At 46.8% G+C, this 19,297-nt stretch overlaps 1 protein-coding gene across 4 annotated transcripts in view; it reads left to right on the forward strand.

Moving 5' to 3' along the window:
* TTC7B (tetratricopeptide repeat domain 7B) overlaps nt 1-19,297 on the forward strand; it is a 1,385,350-nt gene that overhangs the window by 60,933 nt on the left and 1,305,120 nt on the right. The gene's annotated exons all lie outside the window — the stretch shown is intronic.

The raw sequence follows: 19,297 nt of genomic DNA on the forward strand, positions 1-19,297 counted from the left end.
CGCGTGGCCTAGGTGGGAGCCGTCGGTTAAGGGTATTAGTTGGTCCTCTGACTTCGAGGACCATATATCGTTGTACGCGATGATATTCTGTTATATCTTACTTCCCCTCGTAAGTCACTAGGAGTGTTGTTCGATGTGTTACGTTCCTTTGGGAGGAACTCGGGTTTGCCATCAATTGGTCTAAGTCCTGCATTTACCCGCTCACTGCAGAAATGCCACTGTTGCCCCGTGTCTGTCCGATACCGGTATCGCGTGACGGCTTTAAATACTTAGGGATTTATATTTCCTTGGACTCAGCCTTGCGGTATGAGAGGAATCTGCTTCCGCCACTCCGCCGGCTTCGGTCCGACGTCACAGCGTGGTGCGGTTTGCCGCTGTCCCCGGTTGGAAGAGCGGCCCTGTTTAAGATGATGTCCCTCCCTCGATTTCTGTATGCCCTTCAAAACACGCTTGACTTGGTGCCTGCTAGTTACTTCCGGGAGATCGAGGGCCTCCAGAGAAAACTGGTGTGGGGCGGGCGACCTCGCATTGCGCTGGCGAAATTGACTTTGCCCTGGTATGACGGTGGTATTGCCCGATATAAAACGGTACTATTGGGCATCGCAACTGAGTGCTATCAATCATGCAATGTATGGTCCGGTCCCGAATCCGGCATTCGAGATGGATAAATGGCAGCTGCCGGGAGGAGATTACAATAGATCGCTCTACTCTAGGTCGGCGGGCAAAAATCTCACCGGTCCCACGGGGGTTGCGGTACGAGTGTGGGGCGCTGCTACTGCTGCCACGGGATGGACAGACAGGCTGACCAGAGCGACTCCGCTTTATGCTGCGGAGTAGGATCAAATCCTTCATGGAACTTCAACAAGAGTATAAACTGGGCGATAGGGAGCACTTCCGGTATATGCAGGTCCGTCATGCACTTGAATCCGTCTTCCCGACCGGTGCCGCTATCCCAGAGTCCTCCCCCTTGGAAGACAGGGTGCTTGACGGGTATGTCCCTGATAGTACCATCTCCCTCATTTATAAAAAGCTAATCAATGACCGCTCCGATCTTCTTTTACAGCTTTGTGGGGCCTGGACAGGTGACGGGTTGGAGCTAGATAACGAAGATTGGCAGGCCGCGATATCATCCCCTAAGGAAGTCGCCATTCCGCCACGTCTCCGGCTGGTACAATTGAAGATTTTACACTGCGTATATGTCACGGGTCCACGCCTGATGCGTATGGGATATTCTATGGATGGGTTGAGTAGGCGTGGCTGTGGTATGCTTGCTACTTTTCTTCATATTTTGTGGGAATGTCCAGACGTGGTGGTGTACTGGAGACGAGTGCATGAGGTTATGGAGGCGGTTACGGGAGTTTCGTTGTTGCCTGAGGCCAGAAGGTGCCTGTTGAACGTGTGGGAGCCGAATGATTATAGCGTGGCGCAGACTCAGTGGGCCACCCTCGGCAACATGATTGCGAAGAGAGACATAGCCCAGCTGTAGGGGTCTCAGAGGGCACCCCTGGTTTCAACCTGGGAGGAAAATATGGATTGGTGCATGTTCAGAGAAAAAACTGTATACATCGCCCGTGGAAGACCTAAGAAATGGGGGAGGATATGGGGTCAGTGGAACATATATCGTGGAGAGATTTGTACCCCCCCCTTTGTAGAAACCAATGATATTCATCTGTCCCCGTGACCGGGCATTCCATGCGTCTATATCCTATTGTACTTTACTTGGTTGTCCGCTCCTGACCCCTCCATTCCCTCCTCGTGTTTCCATATCCTTTCTTACATCTGACTTCAACTGGGTCACTCCCTCTGCTATCTGGAACAGCCACATACATTATAAATGTTACCTCGGAATTATGTTGTAATGTTTGTTTTAAAAAAATATAAAATGTGAGACCTTTCATTAATCCTCCTATCATCACAAGAACATCGTATGGGCATATTATATCGTTGCCGAACCCCCGGGTTGTCGGCTGATGAGCTGTGTACTATTTCTGATTGCGATATCCATTGTGCCTGGCCGGCCCCGGTGGTTGTAGGTCTGTATTTGTATCACTTTGTTGAAATAAAGGTTTAAAAAAAAAATGGTTCTTCACTGAGCAAATAATCTCCACTTATTTCATAGTTTCTTTCACACTCACTCTCTCTTAAGTTTTTAACCATAATATTCTTTGAACTTCTTCTTCGAATGATAGATAACTCTCCCTTTGTTTCTTGTTCCATTTTCAATGTAGGATGTATTTACTACTCTCTCTCCAGTTCCAAAATGAGCACCCCCTCTGGATCTACACGGAAAACTTGAGGTTAGCTTCAAACTTCCCCTTGTGCTTGACTTTGCACTTGACCCTTTGACTTTTTTCTGTTCTTCAGCTTCTGCCCCTCTCACTCCTTCATGTGAGCAGCGTGGATCCGCTAGGGCACTTCTGCACAGTTAGCTGTAGTGTTTGTCAAGATCACTTTGTAGGGACCCTTTCAGTGCTCCCTCAGGCAGCTCGTGCTCATCTGTTTGCAAACTGCAATCCAATCACCTGGGCTTAAGTCATGGCAGGGAATATTTTTTTTATTTCTTCTGTTGTCACATTTACCTGATGAGAGACAGATTTCACCATATCAGACCTTTGTGGTAATCCAACACAATGTTATTGAAGCTAGTGGAGCTGACAGTATATATGCAAGCGTCATTGCTCTGCCCATGATAATTTCATGAGGCGACAACCCCGACTTTTTGTCAGGAGTACCCATCATGCTCATCATAACAAATGGAAGGTCATCTGGTCATTTCAGGCCAGTTAAAGCACAAACTTTTGGAGGCTTATTTTTTAGATATCCTGTTGGCCGTTTCCAACACTCCAGAAGACTGTGGATGATAGCTACAATGAAATCTTAGCCTTTTTTGGAATGCTTCACAAATAATTTGCAAAACCTAATTTCTAAAATGTGTTCAACTATCTGTCTCAGTAGAGGTTGGAAGGACAAATCACAGAATAAGTTTCCACAATAACAATTTGGCAACTCTAAAGTTATCTGATATCTGGGTAGGAAATGCTTAAATCCAATTAGAAAACAGGCAGATAACTACTAAGACGTATTTTGATATACTGCAATTTGGGATCTTAATAAAGTCTGCTTGCTGTCTTGTAATGGGCCTTCTGATTTGCCAATATGATTCATGATCACACAAGTCTTCTTACACTGATAGTTTAGTTGACACGTCATGCTACATCCACAAACATCCTCAGCAATATTTCTAAATTTGGTATTTTCCCAGTATTTCTTAAATATTCGCACTATGCTATCTCTTTTTACGTGTGACTGATTGTGCAAATATTTGCACATTGGATAGAGCATAGAATCTGGCAAAACATATTTGCTTTCAGCATTTACATACAAATCCTGATAATGTTTTGTGTAACCTAGCTTTTCCCATTTCTTTTTCTCACCATTGCATCTTCTTGGAGATCGGTCAGCTTACTTAGAGAAGTTTGGATCAAACTCCTAAAGAAATAATTGACATTTTCAGCATTTTGATCAATATTTATTCTCAGTTTGTCATCCTCACTCTCTGGCACCACTGTTACATCCTCTAGTGCACATCATTTTGCCATCTGATCTGCATATTTATTGCCAAGGGTGCCTAAATATTTTTCAGCCTGATGGGCAACACATTTGACAACAACAATCTATTTTGGCTTCTGTATTGATTTTAACAAATCCAGTATGTCGGAAGTATTTTTATTGGTGCATCAGAAGATGTCATCAAACTCCTTCAGAACCAGAGTTGACCACAATCATGCACAACTTCAAAACCACCTTGGCTTCTTGTATAAATTGTCACATTCAAACATTCTGACGTTCAGCAAGCTTCTGTCAATGCAACCAACTCTGCCACTTGTGCTGAACTTACATTTGGCAGAGAAGATATTTCCAAGGTCTTTGAAACAGTACACATTGCATGGGCCACTCTCAGTGCACCCTATTCATCTCTTAAACAATAACCATCTACAAATAATGTTAGTTCAGCCATTTACTTTTCTTCAAAAGTGTTGTCTGAAATATGAAGCAGTGTTGCTGGGTTCAATTAATTGCATCTTTTAATGGAAATATTCTCAGCTACAAGTTTGATTTGCTTATAATGAGTCAGCCTGCTTTTAGTAAGATGCTGGGTTCTGGTTCTTCTAAAAAGAATTTCAAGCAAGTGTGGGACATAGACAATAATGTATGACCCATTACGCTCGGTTGCAATCCAAACTACTGCAATTCATTTCAAACAACCTGGAAGACTTACGGCTACTGGAACCAACACTGGAAACAACACAGCTGACAAGTAAGCTGTTTAGTGCATGAGATTTCCATGTTCATGTGTAAGAATCAGAAGGGCTCATCTACCTCTGTGACAAAACAAATAAAATGTTAAACTGTGATTGGGCATCTCGACTGCGGGTGCACGACACAGACTCTCTAAAAATATCAAATCCATTATGGCATTTTTGGTCAAATGGTACCGGATCTTAATTGTTACCACATGCCAACCTTACTAAAGATTTTGAAGTAAAAATTTGGAATACACTGATGAAAGTAGTCAACAATTGGAAGAAACATCTGGACCACTCCCAGAGTGGTTGGTGGTACTGCCCGCGCTGGTTTTGCCCTGGACAGACCACTTTATGATTCCGGCCCTGTGGCAGTTTGACGGCCCAGCGGCATCAACACCTAGAGTATACACGGTGGAAAGAGCCTGGTCTAGGCTCCCAGTGGACACCTGGGCGGTACACTTGGAGGGGTCCCGTCCCACTCCCGGGCCTGACCCGTTAGTAGCTGATGCGAATGTAAACACCTGGCTGACCAATTCGCTCGATGCTATTCTCCCTAAGAAAAGACTACTTACCAGGGGTGGGAGATTGGGCTCAGCTCCCTGGTACACGCCAGAGCTGAGAACATTGAGGAAGGGCTGCAAGAGGCGGGAACGGATCTGGAGGAAGGACTTGGGCGAAGTAAGCCGGAGAGAATATCGGGCGGCTCTTAATATCTATAAATCCGCCATCCGGGTAGCGAAATCTAAGTTCTTCGAGGAGAGAATAGGTCTCTCTTCCAACTCCTCGAAAGAGTCGTTTAAGGTCATCATAGAACCTTTGAAAACTCCCGAACCTCCGGTCACTCACGACAACCCGCGTGAGAAATGCTCAGAACTAGCCTCTTTCTTCAAATCCAAGATAGAAAACATCTTGGCATCCCTCCCTCGGTTAGCTCAGGAGCCATCCTCTGTTTGCAACCTAGGGTCTCAGCCCGGGGTGAGGACAGCAGAGCTGGACTCCTTTGGACCAGTCACTGTGGACGAAACTCTCGGGGTCTTGGCGACTGGGAAGAGTGGGTCTCCGAGAGACCCGGTACCGATGAAATATCTGAAGCAGGTAGCCTCTACCATCGGCGACCCAGTGACGGACCTTATAAATCTATCCTTCACCCAAGGAGTGGTGCCCCCCAGTTGGAAGGGAGCGGTAGTTAAGGCCCTCCTGAAGAAGCCCAGCCTGGACCCCGCCGACCTTGCTAACTTTAGGCCTATTTCCCTGCTCCTTAGCAAGGTGGCGGTGAAACTTGTGAATAGGCGCCATTCGGGTTTTCTGGAATCCAACTCCCTCCTGGGTGAATCCCAAACGGGCTTTCGCCCTGGCCAGGGGACGGACACTGCCCTGCTGGCAGTCGTGGAGAATGCCAGGAGCATTTTGGATTCAGGGGGATCAGTGGCAGTGATCCTCCTGGACCTTAGTGCGGCATTTGACACCGTAGACCATCAGGTGTTACTCCAGCGGCTGTCGGGGTGGGGGTCTCCGGGATGGCCCTGAAATGGCTTGCGTCTTTCTTAGAAGATCGGACGTTTGAGGTCTGGGAAGGCCACGAGAAGTCAACATCGGTCCCTCTCCAGTGTGTGAGCCCCACATTGTTCAACATTTATATGGCCCCACTGGAGAGTGTGGTACTGCCACTGGGTATTAAGATCATCAGCTACGCTGATGATACCCAGTTGGTGAACAAACCCGACTTGCTGCACACATGCCTAGCTAAGATCTTCAACTGGATGTGCAACTCAGCACTTAAACTCAACGGTTCAAAAACTGAACTGATGATGCTGGGGAACTCCCCTCCCTCCTTGTCCCCAAGTAGCTGGCCTAGCTGTCTGGGAGCGCCACCCACCCCAAAACAGGAGATTAAGAGCTTGGGGTTGTGGCTGGAGCAGGACCTCTCCTTCAAGTCACACGCTAAAAAGACAGCAGGCGTGTGTTTCGGCCTGCTCCGGTCAGCCCGGAAGATCCTACCCCTCCTCCCGATGGCCACTAGGAGATTACTAATCCAGGGGCTCATCATTTCACGGCTGGACTACAGCAATGCGCTGTTTCTGGGGGCTCCAGAATCAACTTTAAACAAATTGCAGCAAGTGCAAAACGCTGCTGCCAGGCTTTTTGACGGACCTCCCCAGGCGGCAATCAGCCCGTCCCGCGCTGAAGGCGCTCCACTGGCTTCCTGTCAGAGAGAGGGTGAAGTTTAAAGCACTCTGCATGGCCCATAAAATCTTGCAGGGGAAAGGGCCACCTATCCTACGGGGTATTGTTCAATCTTACAAGGCCCCTCGCGCCCTTTGCTCAGACCACCAACATCTTTTGCAAGTCGCGAGAGTAAGAAAGGCCAGGACTGGCGGTAGAAGATTTTCCGTTAATGTGGCAACACTATGGAATTCCCTTCCACTTGCCCTGCGCTCTGAATCTGGCACCTTGCGATTTTGCAAACTCCTAAAGACCCATCTGTTCCCTGCTTAACGCTTTCTCTGCTATGGTGTGTACTCTGGATGAGCGCTGGGATGCCCAAGGGTAACCACGCGCTATATAAAACTCAATAATAATAATAATCAATAATAATTTTAGGATTGGAGAAGCATGTTCTTTTGAGACTTTCCTGACAACATTTTCAGTTTCGTTTCTTAGATAAATAACTTCCTTTTTAGGTCTCGACTAGCGTAGGCTGCGCACATACAATTGAGATTTAATGACTTGGAGTAGCGAAGTTAAGCCCCGCCCCTCTTCTCCATTGGCTGGCCTCCTAAACGGTGGCCAGCCATTGGAGAAGAGGTCCCAGTGACGTTCTTCTTTGGAGCTAAGCCCCGTCCTTTTCGGATTGGGGGCGTATTTTTGACTTTCTTTCTCACCTCTTCTCCATTGGCTGGCCTCCTAAACGGTGGCTAGCCATTGGAGAAGATGTAAACAACAGTAAAAAACACACCCCCAGTCTGAAAAGGACGGGGCTTAAAGATGGCGAGCGCTTGTCTTGAATGTTGCGGGTTCTGAACTCTATGGACTTAACAGGATGAGTAGCGCACGTATTCCGCCAGGAGCGTAGTCCCAAAATAGGTGAATCTCACGTTGACTGGCTTTGCAATGAAAAAGTCCCGAGTTAGTTAGTGCCTGTCAAAATACTTAGAGCCCAGTATTTCCAGATAAACTTTTTGTTTGAAGTGTAAACTAAAATTTTTGTGAACTCCCTGTGTCGATGTAAATTTGGTGAGTGGCATCGGGAATGCAACTATCCTGCATGTATTCAGTACCTAGCTAGCCTTGCCAGGTCGGCGGGAGTTTCCTGGCGATAATGTTATAAGGTTCCCTGATTTCCCCCTAAAGGGAGAAACTCTGTGATTTGGTTTATGGCATGGGGGTACACAATACTCTTATTTTGAGCCTCACATCAATCCTCCCATGGGAAGAGCTGCCGTGACCACTCCTTTCCAGCCCCACCCCATCGGTACCTCCTTACACTCCCTTGCACCGGAAGCGTGCCCCCAGCCCCGCCTCCCCCCTTGCGCTCGCTGAAGCTACTTACCGGTCATGACGACACTTTTGCCTCATACCGGAGCGGACGCAGAACCGGCCCGCCCACTGCACGCCCCAGGCCAATCCCTAGACTCACCGACTCCGAGCAACCAAGAGACGAGTCGGCAGCGACACAATGACTGACAACGCATGTCACCAATCATAGGAACGCGCCTACCTAGCACAGAAGGACTGATTGACCCTGACGCCAGCCGATCCACAAAAGCGTCTTGAAACATGAGGTTGATGGACAATTATCGTAACCGATCGAAAGACAGGGTCTTGCTATCACATGGTTGATAGACTTCTTTGCCGACTAATCAATGGGCAACTCTGTAGCCGTAGAACCCGCCTTCGATGTTGCAAAGTAGGTCAAAAACACGATTTGTGTTTGCTCGATGCCATTTGACTTGACGTTGCTAGCAGCCAATGATAGTTACTCTGTTCTGGGCGGGTGTTCCGTTACTGTGTGTCAAAGGCCTCGTCGAGTATACAAGTGGTGTTCATGAGAAACCTGAACTGCAGAAGAGTGTGCGGTATCCCGAGCCAAAATGGCTACTACCACGCATCTACTTGGCTGTATGTAAGCGGACTCCCAGCGTCCCTATTACAAGTGACCTGATCACGACTGACTGATGATGAAGAAAAACTTAAAAGTTACATTTTTAAATATAAATAAAGAAAACGCGAAAAAACCATGGTCGCAGTGCTGGCTTAAGAGAATCTGTCGATTACAATGGAAAATATTTTAGTGACGTGATGCCACTCGTGCAATTGTTGTCAGAGGTTTATACTTCAAAAAATGTATTTATTTGAAAGGTTTTTAAATGTCTTTTGTACGTTACATATTGAGAGATTTTAATTCTCAGAATTTTCGGAACAGTCTGCAGGCAGTCTATACATGACACAGAGGTGAACCAGCCAGCAAATTAGTAGGTAGGGCCGATCCAATGATAGTTACTCTGTTCTGGGCGGGTGTTCTGTTACTGTGTATCAAAGGCCTCGTCAAGTAAACAAGTCATGTTCATGAGAAACCTGAACTGCAGAAGAGTGGCACTGTGTGTGTGTGTGTGGCTCTGTGTGTGTGTGGCTCTGTGTGTGTGTGGCTTTGTGTGTGTGTGTGGCTCTGTGTGTGTGTTGGGGTGCAAATGCAATAGGTCTTGCATTTGCGAGAGATTAAGCTATTGGCACTGCAAATGATAATGCCATTTATTTATCTGTTTTCAAAACCAACACATAAATAACAATTTTGTCATTTACAATGCCAATAGCTCTAACTTTTGCAAAGGCGAGACCGTTGCATTGTAAATGCTTTTTATAATAGTGCATCTTTGTTGGGGAAACCTTGTGTCCATTCTCAGCTACATGATTCAAGAAGGCAATTGTAACTTGTTAACAGTACTGTTTTGTTTTTTATTCAACCAGCAAGATATCAGTATACTTGACCTATACTGAATTGCTAGGCAACCTCAATCTTTCTAGATCTTTCTTCAAGATTTGGCTAAAATTCAAAGGATGTTCATTATATCCTTGTGGGATTCTACACCACACAACAACTTTATATAAAAAAAGCTAAATGCTGCGATTCCTCATGCAAAGGAATTGAGAAGAATGCTTGGCATAAGTTGATGACTGTATATTATTCTTCATCTAAAGAAATTTGGAACTGAATTACTGCTGAATTCAGTTGAATTGGACAACATGGAGTCACTATCCTATTAATCTTGCGGAGATCTTGCATGATTCTCCACTTGCCATTCGGTTTTTAATTCCCTTCACGGGAAGTTTCAAGAACTACCAAGTACCTGCTGGAGGACTCCCTGCTCAATCATTATTTCAATCACTGGTTTCATTCCTGCTCCTGCCTCTTTTTTTACTCTATACTGCCCAGTTCTGAGAGATATTGGTTTTGGGTTGACTTTTATTTTGACTGGCTTTGCTCTTTTAATCAATTAAAATTCTTTTCCAGTAAATTCCATCCCTCATCCCTAACAGTATGTCATAAATCCAGAAGCAGGTCTCCTTTTATTAAAGCTGAAAACAACAGAATCTTTTGAGCTGATATTGAATGTAGTCCTCATCTTGTGTTTCAATCGCAACACCATCCGATGAGCAGCAGATCACACAAATCATTTTGCAACACAAGTCCCTGCTTAACGGCTAGGGCGGTCGACCTCAATTCTGGGGAACCGGGTTCTAGTCTCAGCAAGGGCACGCAAAACCCTGGGATTCTGGGCAAATCACTTAATCTCCCTGTGCCTAACAAAAAAAATGAATGTGTCCTCATGTAACGTAACTGGTGCTTGTGTAAAGTGCTCTGATACCTTCGTATCAAGTTCGCACTATATAAAACTCCGAAAAAAAAAAATACGTTCACAGGATTTGTATCACACAATATGATCTGGGGTCTGACCAATTTTAACTGGGACATCTGCTGAAACCTGCTTAACAATTTATTTGTTGCTAATCACTACAACTTGTACTGCTCTTCCCAAGAGGGGTTGGTTTGGTTGGAACTTCCAAAGAAAGAAGATAGCCCCATATCAATCAAAAATGAAATGGGATGGCCATTGATTTCCCATTGTCAATATGTGGGACACTTTGGTCTGCCTCTAGGATTGCTTAAGTACACAATCCTCCTCCTCCTGCAGGCCATGTTATTATGAACGGCTCCCTGTCAACTCGTCATTCAGAATCAATGGATTCTGCTGGTACCCTCCACTTTAAGGGTATTTTGTTTCTTATGTTTTACTGCATCACTGGGGCTGAAGACATCAACATTCAAATATATTTCTGACTCTGCACACCATGCTTAGAATTTTGTGTATTCAGAACCATCATATTTCTCTGCATTTGTGGAACAACTTGCCCTTGGATCCAATTAGGAATCTGACAACATTGCCTCTTCCAGTGCCCGAACTTCCACAGAAATGACAAACTGTGTTCTTTTTCATCATCTTAACATTCATATTTGTTCCATCTTTGTTTATCATTCCTCTTCCTCTACCTTGCATCTGCAATGCTCCAGTTCCTATTTGTTCTCCATGCATTTGATTTAACAGATTAATTCCTGGTTGAACAAAATGCATATTTAAACCCATTTGGTTTCTGCACCCTCTCTCAAATTGCTTCATCTGAGAAATCATCAGCTTCTCCTTTAGCTTTTTATGCTTTGCATCAAAATAATCACTACTGTATTTACGCCAGCTTCAAGATCCTGTCTATGCTCTTTGTCTGCAACACAACTCCCTCTGTTGAATATGATTACTAAACTCTGACCTCAAAATCATCACAAATGCAGACATGAATCCACTGACTCCATCTTTCTCAGGGTTATCAACACTGCTGTGTTTCTTTTTTTGTGGGGAGGGGGAGGGGGGGGGGGGAGTTTTATATAGCGCATACTCGACCCGAAGGTATCAGAGCGCTTTACATGAGCACCATTTGCTTTACAGATGGACACATTCAAAACCTTAAGAAACACCTAAAAACCTGCATAAGCCTCTCGTAAAGGCATGCACTGACTCTTTTGGCTCTGGTGATGTTCTCGAAATCTTTAACCAATTTTTATCCTTTACAGGAACTCGTGATTAGCAAATGCTCAATCACCTTTTGGTATTCATCAATTACCTCTTCTACAGAGCATTATTAGGCGCACTCTAGCAGGTTCCCGTGTCGGTTATCCAACAGTTGCTTTACTCTCTGCCCACAACTCACTAGGAACGACAATCTCAAATAATGAATTTAAAATACTCTAGAACACCTGGTAAATGTTTGTCAGTCTATGTACTTCCTTGTACCACTTCTCTGGTTCTTCTTCGCAATTTCTGAAAATTATTATTAAAGGCATACAAATCAGCTCGTAGCCATGTCACATGCGGCACATTTTCTCCATGGACTTCCCAGGAAGGAAATTCCCAAACTGATCCTTTTATTATTTGTGTATTGCTCCCTACACTCCTTGGCCCACCTTCAGTCGCTATAGATTTATTTGTACTCACCATCCCTCTTTCGAATCTTTCTTGATATTTCTTTTTTTCCCCAAAATATTTTTATTGGCATTTTTAAATGTTCAACATTCAAATCGTATTTTACACAACATCACAACTAGAAACAAGTTACTCAGTGGCAATAATAACACATTGAAGTGGTACGCAGCTCAATGTCCCATAACAAAACCAGAGAAGTCGCCCTATTACACATCACTCAGTCCATGTACTTAGAGAGTTGCGTTCCAACTATTGTCTATCATGAAACTGCCACCTTCAAGTGTTGGTACAAAAGGGGCTGGTGATGGACGCAGCATCTGAACCAATCAAACACTCAAACCAAGTCAAAAGATCTGGGTTTGATCCATCACTGTTCTTTAGACCACTCCGCCACCCCAGTTCAGACATGGCTATGTGCAAATCAGTCTGACCCTGTGCCTCATGGGAACAGTCCAGCCCGAACTGCCAAGCCATGCCTTCCCTGGACCGGAAACAAGCTTCCGAGGACCGGTTTCTGGCATTCCAGCCGTCTTCAGCCCGGCTTGCTTGAATCCAGTGGCAAAGTGAGCAAGGGACTCACGTCTGAGCATACCCTGCCACACTTTTGGCGGCCAAAAGCGGTACAAAAGGGGGTGGTGATGGACGGAGCATCTGAACCAATCAAACACTCACAACCAGTCAAAAGATCTGGGTTTGATCCATCACCGTTCTTTAGCCCACTTTGCCACCCCAGTTCAGACATGGCTATATGCAAACCGGTCCTCCGAAGCTTGTTTCCGGTCCAGGGAAGACATGGCTTGGCAGTTCGGGCTGGACTGTTCCCATGAGGCACAGGGTCAGACTGATTTGCATATAGCCATGTTTGAACTGGGGTGGCAGAGTGGGTTAAAGAACAGTGATGGATTAAACCCAGATCTTTTGACTGGGTGTGAGTGTTTGATTGATTCAGATGCTCCGTCCATCACCACCCCCTTTTGTACCGCTTTTGGCCGCCATAAGAGTGGCAGGGTATGCTCAGACGTGAGTCCCTTGCTCACTTTGTCACTGGATTCAAGCAAGCCGGGCTGAAGACGGCTGGAATGCCAGAAACCGGTCCTCTGAAGCTTGTGTCCGGTCCCGGGAAGACATGGCTTGGCAGTTCGGGCTGGACTGTTCCCCTGAGGCACAGGGTCAGACTGATTTGCATATAGCCATGTTTGAACTGGGGTGGCAGAGTGGGTTAAAGAGTGGTGATGGATTAAACCCAGATCTTTTGACTAGGTGTGAATGTTTGATTGATTCAGATGCTCCGTCCATCACCACCCCCTTTTGTACCACCTTCAAGTGTTGGCCATAACTCTTAGTATATGTTTCACCAGAGCTTGTTCACTTTAAATTACCTGTGAGAATTTCCACCAGTGGTCCTGGATACGAATATAACATACGTGTTTATTAAAATGCTACTTCATTTATTAAAAGGCAATACTAATAAAAAAATGAAAATAACGCAACATAACCAATAAAGAGGTAATAAGCCTTATGCAGAGGGGTGAAATAATCATAGCTAACATAGCCTGCATTTAGGGGAAGCACACCATAATGAAGCCTCCCAGGGGGGTCGAAACGGGAGGGGGAGGGACCCCCAATCATTGTCAGTTTTTTTTTCTTTTCAGTTTTAATCTTTATTTGACTATCAGAGATTGCCATAAAAGAGCAATCATTATAACATCTTATATCCAGAACAAACAAAATAATATACTAATAACAATCATTACATCTTATATAACATTACCATAACATTCACGTTTTACTGACATCATAAATGAGGCAGAATTAAGTTTTGCACATGAAATAATCTACTAGAAATATTTAAACCTATAAAAACTCATGTCAGCTCTACACTGCTAAAAACGGAGGGATTTTCTCATATTTATTGCCTTCAGAATGAACAGGGCAACACTATAGCAAGTCAGGGGATCACCCAATGTCATCAGGTATTTCAGTGCCCCTTTATGTGACCTGATGTGTGTAATCAAAAGTGGCTTTAAATAAAAATGTCTAAGATTCTTATAAAATTTGCAATACAGCAAAAAGTGCATTGTGGTTTGTTTTCTTAAACTGCCACATGGACATAGATGATCTTCTGGCGGATGAGAACGCATTGTAGGGAAAGCTACAAGGTAATGAACAATGCCACATCTTAATCTGATGAGAACAAAATGATGCTGTGCATAGGTCACGTATGATAAATAATTATTCGTACTCATCTCCGTGCTATTTGATATATACTGGTTGACAGTATATATATCAATATATATATATAGTTTATTCTTTTCATCCTTGGATCTTTGGACCGTCCTACGTTGTAGAAAGGTATCTCTAATCTCTTTCTTTGTATGTATCAGGGTTTTAGATCTTTCTCCCCAAACTGTTGTTTTATACATATTTTCTAAGGCAGTATTACCATACAGCAGCCATGGGATCTTCAGATCATTATGTAGCTTAAGGCAGTCTAAAGTAATTGATTTGGTAAAATATGTTTCTTCCCTTTTCCATATAGAATCCCACAATAGCAATGGTCGGGCCAGTAGGAGATCTGCTAAAACCTGGAGACCCACCTCATAATAAGCAATGGAGAGGCCCCCAATCATTGTCAAAGCTGCCACACCAGGGCCGAAGGTTTGCATTGTTCATTACCCCACAATCTGTAACATTCAAAGCGGCGCCCAGTGCGACCTTTGGGTTCAATAGAATTTGTGGATCAAGTGCCTTCGGGGTGGGGCCCTTGGCCTGGATCCAAATCTGTCCCAGTAGTCGTTTGCCCCTCAGGGTTCTCCCGTTTCTCCATCACTTCCCTGCATTGTCCAGATATTGGATGCTTCCTCAGCTTTCGAGCTGAATGGTCGCTCCCCAGTGTCTCTGACGACACCTGGTATCGTAGAAGCTGCGCTTTGTATCACAACTGCCTCGCTATTTATGCCTGCAGTCTGCCTTGCTTGACGCTTCTGCTCTGTATGCATTTTTGTTTAATTAGCATTGTTACTGTTCTGTGCTAGCGCGTTATCCCCAAGCGCTCGGCTGTGCTCACCCCTCCGCTGCCATTTTGTTTGTTGTTGTCTTGCTAGTAAGCCCGCCCCGCCTCCCAGCTGAGCCGCCCTCCCACAGACTACATAGAGCGCTCCATTACCTCGAAGCGCTGTGACTCTCTTCGCTTTCGAGCTGAATGGTCGCACCCCAGTGTCTCTGACGACACCTGGTATCGTAGAAGCTGCGCTTTGTATCACAACTGCCTCGCTATTTATGCCTGCAGTCTGCCTTGCTTGACGCTTTTGCTCTGTATGCATTTTTGTTTAATTAGCATTGTTACTGTTCTGTGCTAGCGCGTTATCCCCAAGCGCTCGGCTGTGCTCACCCCTCCGCTGCCATTTTGTTTGTTGTTGTCTTGCTAGTAAGCCCGCCCCGCCTCCCAGCTGAGCCGCCTCGCCCCTCCCCCTCCACTATCGATATATGACAGTTGTTCCCGCGCGCAGCGTTTACGCGCAGCGATTGCGCCCCAGTCACGCCGAAGGTGCGCCAAAGGTAAGCCCGTCTACGCCCGTCCGCGCCTGGACCGCGCCCAGCGCAAGACCCCCTGACCCTCGCATTGCCCAGCCCTCCCGCATTACCTACGATGCCACCACCCTCCTAGCCCTTAACCCCGGCCGCTCCCCCAACTGCGTCCAAGCCGCTCCTGGAAACACCCATGGACCTTTCTCATGCTACTCCAGCAAATTCATCGGCACCGTCAACAACTCCGCTAAGATCACACCACAGATTCCCGACCCCAACCACCTACAATGCATCTTGCTCAACACCCGATCGGTCCACAGGCACGCCATTGACCTATGGAATCTTCTAGAAACCATTTCTCCGGACGTCGCCTTCCTAACAGAAACATGGATGAACGCCTCCTCCGCCCCAGACATCACCATTGCCATCCCAGAAGATTATAAGATCATACGCAAGTACCTTACCAGCCACACAGGAGGAGGAATCGCTATTGTCCATAAGAAATCCATCCGCATCTCAACCAGCTCTGACGTCAATCTCGCCAACTCTGAACACCTTCACTTCCAGATCCACATCGACCCCAAGACCACACTCAGAGGCACCCTCCTTTACAGGCCACCAGGACCCCGCACACAATTTAGTGAGGACATCACGGACTTCATCACTCCACACGCGCTCCGCTCCAAAGATTACATCCTTCTGGGAGACCTCAATTTTTACCTTGAAAAGAACAACGACCGCAACTCCACCACCCTTTTGGACAACCTCGCCAACCTCGGACTTAAACAACTGGTCACTTCCCCCACCCACATCGCAGGTCACACTCTCGACCCTATCTTCACCTCCAGCAATCATGTCTCCTTCAGCCACACTACGGCTCTCCTCTGGACTGACCACAGCTGCGTTCACTTTACCTACAACAAGCCCAAACCCAACAACCACCCCCAACCAACTCTGCAAAGAAACTGGAACAAAATCACCATCGACCATATCTCCTCATCGCTGCTTCTAAACCCCCCAGCCCACTCCTCAAACCCCGACCAAGCCGCCACCAACCTCACCCTATGGTTATCCAACAGCGCCGACATCCTAGCACCACTGAAAAAACGACAAAGCAAACTTGGCAGCAAGAAGGCCTCATGGTTCAACGATGATCTTAAGAAATCCAAGAAACTCTGCCGCTCCCTTGAGAAGACCTGGAAAAAAGACCCTACCACCAGCACCAAGGACGCCTTCAAAAACGCCACCCGCATACACCACCAACTGATCCGAAAGGCCAAGAAAACCGCCTTCAAGGACCGACTAGGTAACAACGCCCACAACAGCAAGGAACTTTTCAACATCGTCAAGGAATTTACCAATCCCTCGGCCAACTCTAACGACATCACCCCCTCTCAAGCCCTCTGCGACTCCCTAGCTTCATTCTTCCACAACAAAATTGCAGACATCCACAACAGCTTCGACAACCAACCCGGAGACCAACCCACCCAACCATCTGCTGGACCTTCACCCCCCTCGAACATCCTTAATGCCTGGAACCCAATCTCCACTGAGGACACCATCCGCCTGATGAACTCCATCCACTCAGGATCCCCCACAGACCCATGCCCTCACCACATCTTCAACAAAGCAGACTCCATCATAGCACCGCACCTCCGAGACGTCATCAACTGCTCCTTTAACTCCGCCACCTTCCCGGAAAGCTGGAAACACGCTGAACTCAGCGCCCTTCTGAAAAAACCCACAGCAGACCCCACCGAACTCAAAAATTACCGCCCCATCTCGCTCCTTCCATTCCCGGCCAAAGTCATCGAGAAAGCTGTCAACAACCAGCTCGCCGCCTTCCTCGAAGCCAACAAATCCCTCGACTCCTCACAGTCCGGCTTCCGAGCAAAACACAGCACTGAGACCGCCCTCATCGCAGCAACAGACGACATTCGAACTCTACTGGACAATGGAGACACAGTCGCCCTCATCCTCCTCGACCTATCCGCAGCCTTCGACACAGTCTGCCATAGCACCCTTCTACAGCGCCTCAGAAACATCGGAATCCAAGGAAAAGCACTAGAATGGATCACCTCGTTCCTCACCGGAAGAACCCAGAGAATCCGCCTTCCACCATTCAAGTCAGAGGCCACTGAAGTCATCTGCGGCGTACCACAAGGATCTTCACTCAGCCCCACCCTTTTCAACGTATACATGAGCCCCCTCGCGGCCATCGCCCGCCAACACAACCTCAACATCATCTCCTACGCGGATGACACTCAACTGATCCTATCACTCACCAATGACCCTAGCACCACCAAAACTAACCTACACGAAGGAATGAAAGAAGTAGCCGAATGGATGAAACACAGCCGTCTGAAACTGAACTCAGATAAAACAGAAGTCCTCATCTTAGGTACCTCCCCCTCCGCATGGGACGACTCTTGGTAGCCAGAAGCCCTTGGAAATGCACCCATCCCGACAGACCACGCACGGAACCCGGGCGTCATCCTGGATTCCTCACTTTCAATGAACAGACAAGTCAACGCCGTCTCCTCATCCTGCTTCAACATTCTTCGCATGCTCAAAAAAACATTTCGTTGGATCCCCACCGAAACTAGGAAAACGGTCACCCACGCTCTGGTCACGAGCCGACTGGACTATGGAAACACCCTCTACGCCGGATCTACCGCTAAACTCCAGAAAAAACTCCAACGAATCCAAAACGCCTCAGCCAGGCTCATATTAGACATCCCGCGTAAAGAACATATCTCTGGTCACCTGAAAAACCTCCACTGGCTTCCCGTCAATGAGGATCACTTTCCGGCTCCTAACCCACGCACACAAAGCACTCTACGAAATCGGACCAGAATGCCTCAACACACGACTGTCCTTCTACACCCCCTCCCGCCAGCTACGATCTTCCAACCAAGCCCTTGCCACTGTACCTCGCATCAACAAAACCACCATGGGAGGTAGATCCTTCTCCTACCTGGCAGCTAAAACCTGGAACTCACTTCCCACTTACCTTCGCCTTACCCAGAACCACCTAGCATTCAGAAAGCAACTTAAAACGTGGATATTTGACAAGTAATTCCCCACCCCTCCTCAAGCGCCTTGAGACCCTCTGGGTATGTAGTGCGCTATATAAATTCTCTGACTTGACTTGACTTGACTCATGCCCTTAGATTCCTCCCAGCTGAACTCACTAGCTTCTGCCCCAGCCCACATGATAACATCCCTGTTCCAGGCCTCGAATTGGGGTCCTCTCGGGGATTTCCATTCCAATGCAATGCGCCGTTTAGCCAGCCCCAGCGCGAGATCTATTCGCCTACTCCCAACTTTACGCTTTGGCGGCCTGGGGAAGAGACCTAGTAGGCAAGTCTGCGCTGTTGGGGGTAGCACTCTGCCCAACACTTCTTTAAGCTTGCCAAGCACAGCCTCCCAGAAGGGCCAGAAGCCCTGACAAGCCCAAGTCATGTGTCCAAAGTCTGCATCCGGGTGCTTGAACATGGGGAATGGACAGACCTCCCCCATAGGTCACATTGAGGCGGTGAGGTGTCATGTAAGCCATGTGTGTATAGTTGAATTGTGGGTATTTGAGGCACGTATTGTGAGAGATCCTCATAGGGTAATGCAGGACCCTTCGCCGCTCCGCGTCTGTAAGGACTCTGCCCCCAGTCTTATCCCATTTTGCCCTTAGCCTACTTAGGGGACGTACCGACACCGATCGCAGAGCCACATAAAACCATTTTACTAGGTGCCCTGCCGTCCCAAGCATGAACAGGGCATGCAATACTGGATGTGTCTCCGGTTCGTTCCTCCCTTTCTTCCATAACTGCTCAAACGTACATGTCGGGGCCTCATACTGCAGGAACTGGCCCGAAGGCAGGCCACCGTCCTCCATTAGCCCATAAAACGGGAGCAGGGATTTGTCCACGAAGCAAT

The sequence above is a fragment of the Lissotriton vulgaris genome, chromosome 9 (assembly GCF_964263255.1).
Source record: "Lissotriton vulgaris chromosome 9, aLisVul1.2, whole genome shotgun sequence".
Classification (NCBI taxonomy): Eukaryota; Metazoa; Chordata; class Amphibia; order Caudata; family Salamandridae; genus Lissotriton; species Lissotriton vulgaris.